Raw genomic sequence first — 6,063 nt, forward strand, 5'->3', positions numbered from 1 at the left:
GACTTTGCTTTTGAAACTAAAAAGTAAGATAAGTTGACGTCATTGGCGATTCGAAAGTCAGTACCTTTCTGCAACGACAAACGTGAGTAATGCGTGGTGTGCATCCTCCCTTCTGCCTTGTAAAGAACATCACTGAGTGGTTGCAGAACATTTTGAGGGGCGAAGGGGAGCAGCATAAGCCGTGATCTATGTGCTAACCAATGACATAAGGAAACAAGGGGATGAGTTCCTTCAATCAGAGTTTCAGGTCCAATTGAGGAAATTAATGAGCAGGACCACAAAGGTATTCTATGGATTATTCCCAGTGCCCCGCGCTATTGAGTTTAGAAATAGCAACGTATGTCTGGATAAATGGTGCACGAGTTTGGGCTACAGAATCCGGGGCATTGGGACCAGTTCTGGCGCAGGAGGGACCTGTTACAGTAGATCGGGTAGTACATGAACAGAGCTTGGACCAATGTCCTCGCGGGAAGTTTAACAACTGGGGCGGGTGAGTCGTTGAACTAATTTGGCAGTGGATTTGTGTACCAGGATGAAACATCTGTAGATGTTGTAATTATGCCTTTATACACAAGTCCAGATGATTATTATATATCAACTATAGCAGTGAACGTGGCCTCAGACAGCGCATTTCACCCCATCCTTGGGAAACGATATACCACGGCACTGCCAAACCTTCTCAGACACCAAGCAGAAGCAGAGAAAACAAAGGCACAGTAAAATTTGCTGAGGACCGTAGAGAATAAAATGTTCTTTGATCAGTGATAGCTCTAAATATATTTTGGTGTCTCTGTGTTAAGTTGCAATATGTTCTGTGGGATATAAATATATTTTGTATATCTGTGTTCGTGTTTATGTATTTGAATGCAACAAAGTTATTTATAATATTATTGTGGAGCATCTATGTTTGTTATAAATATATTTTCTATGTATACCTTTGTATCTATGCTAATTGTAAACACCTCGCAAATAAACGTAAATACAATTATAAGCACAGAGATACTTAGAGATAAATTCATAACGGAAACAGACATAAACACAAATAGATTTATAATAACACATATATGAACACATATAATTTGATTATCAATGTTCCACACAATTTAATTTACAACTCACAGATAGATGCACAAATATATTTATAAAGTTCCCGCACAGCCATCCAAATTCATTACAAATAACAAAACATTACACAAATAATAAAACACGTCTATAGTGAAAATCTATGGAGACTCAATAACTGAAGGCTTCTTGCAGAGAGCCGGCATCGACACGATGGGATGAAAAGCTTCCTTCTGTGTTGAATGATTCGATGATTCATTGTCTTCCTCCTTGTTCGACAGGTGGAACAGTCAGCTGTATGATGGGAGCACAAAGACCACAGGACATGCAGCTCTAGTGGCGCAATCGGTTAGCACGCGGTACTTATGTGACAGTACAGGCTTGGGAAATGCCGAGGTTGGGAGCACAAAGACCACAGGACATGCAGCTCTAGTGGCGCAATCGGTTAGCACGCGGTACTTATGTGACAGTACAGGCTTGGGAAATGCCGAGGTTGTGAGTTCGAGCCTTACCTGGAGCAGCCGATGCTTTTGCATGTGATGTTTGCACGTTTCAGAGTCTGAGGCCGTTTTCTGTTCATCCATCTCTCTTGTCGATTCCGCAATTTACCACGGTGCTGTCTGTCTCGCTGTCTCGCTGCGGTTGTACCTGTGTCAATCTGTGGGTTATTTCTTATTGAATACCCGTGCCTGTTCCCCACATGAAATAAATGAGGGGATCAAACAATTCCTCATCTGGCACTAGGGAGCAAATGAACCAAAATTTATAAGACGATATAGTTTATTGTAAATATAACATTCCCTCTTGAGTGATATCGGTTCAATTCTGTACAAAACCAAGCTATGATCACAACGTGTTTCCAATAAGCCACCTTTGACTGTATTGTCGCAAGCGCTACCATTGTAGCTCAAGGAGATTCATAATTAATAAGCGTAGAAATCAAGCAATGAAACGGTAGAGATGGTTCTGAGAATGTGGAATGCCCTCGCCCAGACAAACATTTAAAACAAGGTTTAAAAACTGGCAGCGTGCAGGAGGAAGGGAAGAGAGGAAAGTGAGCCACAGAAATGCCACGGGAGTTTCGGAAACTCAGGGCGTTTTTCTCTGACCACAGCATAGTTGCGCATGGCACGGATATTGTTGCTGTTAAATATGAATAAAATGCAACGTTTGTTTGCAGCTGTTTCTGTTTCTGTCCCTTGTAACTAATCCTAATTTCATTTGCCTGCGATGATTCCATAAATCTTAGTATCCTTGCCGAACAAATATCGATCAATGTGAAACTTGAAAATGTTAAATTTCCCAAACCTCGATAGATTTTTAGGGGAGGAATTATAAGACAGGTGGAATAGGCAGCTGCAACAAAAAGGGCCACTGAATATAAAGGGGCTGCAGGAGGGGTCAAAACTAAAAATCATTGTTTAAAAACTAGGATTAAAACACTCTACCTAAATGCACGCAGCATTCAAAATAAAGTAAATTAGTTGACGGCACAAATCATTACAAATGGGTATGATTTGGTGGCCATTATGAAACGTGGTTGCAGGGTGGCCAAGACTTAGAATTAAACATACAGGGATATCTGACGATTTGGAAAGTTAGACAAGACGGGAAAGGAGGTCGGGGAGCTCTGTTAATAAAGGATGATGTCAGGTCAGATGTGAGAGACGATATTGGCTCTAATGAACAAAATGTTGAATCATTGTGGGTGGAGATTAGAGAAAATAAGGGGAAAAAGTCACTGGTGGGCGAAGTTTATAGGCTCCCAAATAATAACTTCACGTTGGGGCGGGCAATAATCAATGGAATAATGGAGGCATGCGAAAAAGGAACGGCAGTAGTCATGGGCGATTTTAACCTACATATCGATTGGTCAACTCAAAACTCACGGGGTAGCCTGGAAAAGGAAGTCATAGAATGCATAAGGGATTGTTTCTTAGAACAATATGTAACATAAACTACAAGGGAAAAAGCTATCTTAGATCTGGTCCTGTGTAATGAGACAGGAAAAATAAACGATCTCCGAGTAAAAGATCATTTCGGAATGTGTGATCACAGTATGATTGAATTTGTAATACAGATTGAGGGTGAGGAGGTTGTGTCAGAAACGAGTGCACTATGATTAAACAAAGGGGACTACAGTGGGATGAGGGCAGAGTTGGCTAAAGTAGATTGGAAACACAGACTAAACGGTGGCACAAATGAGGAACAGTGGAGGACTTTTAAGGAGCTCTTTCATAGTGCGCAACAAAAATATATTCCAGTGAAAAAGAAGGGCGGTAAGAGAAGGGATAACCAGCCGTGTATAACCAAGGAAATAAAGGAGAGTATCAAATCAAAGATTAATGCGTATAAGGTGGCCAAGGTTAGTGGGAAACTAGAGGATTGGGAACATTTTAAACAAAAGCAAAGAATGACTAAAAAAGCAATAAAGAAAGGAAAAATAGATTACGAAGGTAAACTTGCGCAAAACATAAAAACAGATAGTAAAAGCTTTTACAGATATATAAAACGGAAAAGAGTGACTAAAGTAAATGTTGGTCCCTTAGAAGATGAGAAGGGGGATTTAGTAATGGGTGATGCGGAAATGGCTGAGACCTTAAAATTATTTTGCTTCGGTCTTCACATTGGAAGACGCAAAAACCATGCCAAAAATTGCTGGTCACAGGAATGTGGGAAGGGAGGACCTTGAGACAATCAGTATCACTAGAGGGGTAGTGCTGGACAGGCTAATGGGACTCAAGGTAGACAAGTCCCCTGGTCCTGATGAAATGCATCCCAGAGTATTAAAAGAGATGGCGGAAGTTATAGCAGATGCATTCGTTATAATCTACCAAAATTCTCTGGACTCTGGGAGGTACCAGCGGATAGGAAAGCAGCTAATGTAACGCCTCTGTTTAAAAAAGGGGGCAGACAAAAGGCAGGTAACTACAGGCCGGTTAGTTTAACATCTGTAGTGGGGAAAATGCTTGAAACTATCATTAAGGAAGAAATAGAGGGACATCTAGATGGGAATAGTGCACCCAAGCTGACGCAGCATGGATTCATGAAAGGGAAATCATGTTTAACTAATTTACTGGAATTCTTTGAGGATATAACGAGCATGGTGGATAGAGGTGTACCGATGGATGTGGTGTATCTAGATTTACAAAAGGCATTCGATAAGGTGCCACATAAAAGATTACTGCAGAAGATAGAGGTACACGGAGTCAGAGGAAATGTATCAGCATGGATAGAGAATTGGCTGGCGAACAGAAAACAGAGAGTCGGGATAAATGGGTCCTTTTCGGGTTGGAAATCGGTGGTTAGCGGTGTGCCACAGGGATCAGTGCTGGGACCACAACTGTTTACAATATACATAGATGACCTGGAAGAGGGGACAGAGTGTAGTGTAACAATATATGCAGATGACACAAAGATTAATGGGAAAGCGGGTTGTGTAGAGGATACAGAGAGGCTGCAAGAAGATTTGGATAGGTTAAGCGAATGGGCTAAGGTATGGCAGATGGAATACTATGTCAGAAAGTGTGAGGTCATCCACCTTGGGAAAAAAAACAGTAAAAGGGAATATTATTTGAATGGGGAGAAATTACAACATGCTGAGGTGCAGAGGGACCTGGGGGTCCTTGTGCATGAATCCCAAAAAGTTAGTTTGCAGGTGCAGCAGGTAATCTGGAAGGCGAATGGAATGTTGGCCTTCATTGCGAGAAAGATGGAGTACAAAAGCTGGGAGGTCCTGCTGCAACTATATAGGGTATTGGTAAGGCCGCACATGGAGTACTGAGTACAGTTTTGATCACCTTACTGAAAAAAGGATATACTGGCTTTGGAGGGAGTACAGAGACGTTTCACGAGGCTGATTCCGCAGATGAGGGGGTTACCATATGATGATAGATTGAGTAGACTGGGTCTTGACTCGTTGGAGTTCAGAAGGCTGAGGTGTGATCATTTGGAAACATTTAAAATTATTAAAGGAATAGACAAGTAAGAGGCAGATACGTTGTTTCCACTAGGGGAGACTAGAACTCGGGGGCACAGCCTCAAAATACGGGGGAGCCAATTTAAAACCGAGTTGAGAAGGAATTTCTTCTCCCAGAGGGTTGTGAATTTGTGGAATTCTCTGACCAAGGAAGCAGTTGAGGCTAGCTCATTGAATGTATTCAAGTCACAGATAGATAGATTTTTAACCAATAAGGGAATTCAGGGTTACGGGGAGAGGGCAGGTAAATGGAGCTGAGTCCACGGCAGATCAGCCATGATCATATTGAATGGCGGAGCAGGCTCGACGGATTAGATGGCCTACTCCTGTTCCTAATACTTATGTTCTTATGTTCTTATGTATGATGGTAGCACTAATACCACACAGCATTCGCATCCAATTCCAGCGACGGAATCGGACAGACGCCGTACCTATATGACAGTGTAAGCACCCAGAAAGGCCGAGGTTGTGAGCTCGAGCCTCACCTAATACAGCTGATGGTCATGCTTGTGACATTTCGACATTATTCAAATATACAATTGATGTACTCCCAAACGTTACCTATATATTCACGCTTTTATTCCAGCACACAATATTGCAATGGAGGATGAAAATTGTACGTACATGTGAGATGGAGTGGAGGCGTTTTGACATTTAATCAATAACTCTGATGTAAATAATAATGTACCGGAAACACACTCGATTTCAAAGAGAAGATATGTAAACACATTGGTTATCTGTACATAATTCCTGCACGACATTCAACAGAAACAAGGATTTTCCTGAACATTTCACTAAAACGGTTGTGCATTGGACTTCTAGCTGATTCTGTTCTCAAGAAATATTCAAACTTGTCGATTCGAGTCCCATAAAAGTCCAATTGTAAATTAATAGAATGATTACCGCACAGCAGGAGGCCATTCGTCCCATCCAGAGCGTGCCAGCTCTCAGCTAGTCCCACTACCCCGCCATTTCCCCATTGCCGTGCAGGACAGGGTTGGCTGGTTCCGAGGCTGGAAATT

General features: G+C 41.8%; 1 non-coding gene across 1 annotated transcript; it reads left to right on the forward strand.

The window, feature by feature from the left end:
- Window positions 1-1,488: 1,488 nt before the first annotated feature.
- On the forward strand, window positions 1,489-1,582 carry trnai-uau (transfer RNA isoleucine (anticodon UAU)). The gene is made up of 2 exons: window positions 1,489-1,526; window positions 1,547-1,582. It is a non-coding gene; the product is annotated as a tRNA-Ile (tRNA).
- The last annotated feature ends 4,481 nt before the right edge of the window (window positions 1,583-6,063 follow it).

This window comes from Pristiophorus japonicus, unplaced genomic scaffold, assembly GCF_044704955.1.
Source record: "Pristiophorus japonicus isolate sPriJap1 unplaced genomic scaffold, sPriJap1.hap1 HAP1_SCAFFOLD_35, whole genome shotgun sequence".
Classification (NCBI taxonomy): domain Eukaryota; kingdom Metazoa; phylum Chordata; class Chondrichthyes; family Pristiophoridae; genus Pristiophorus; species Pristiophorus japonicus.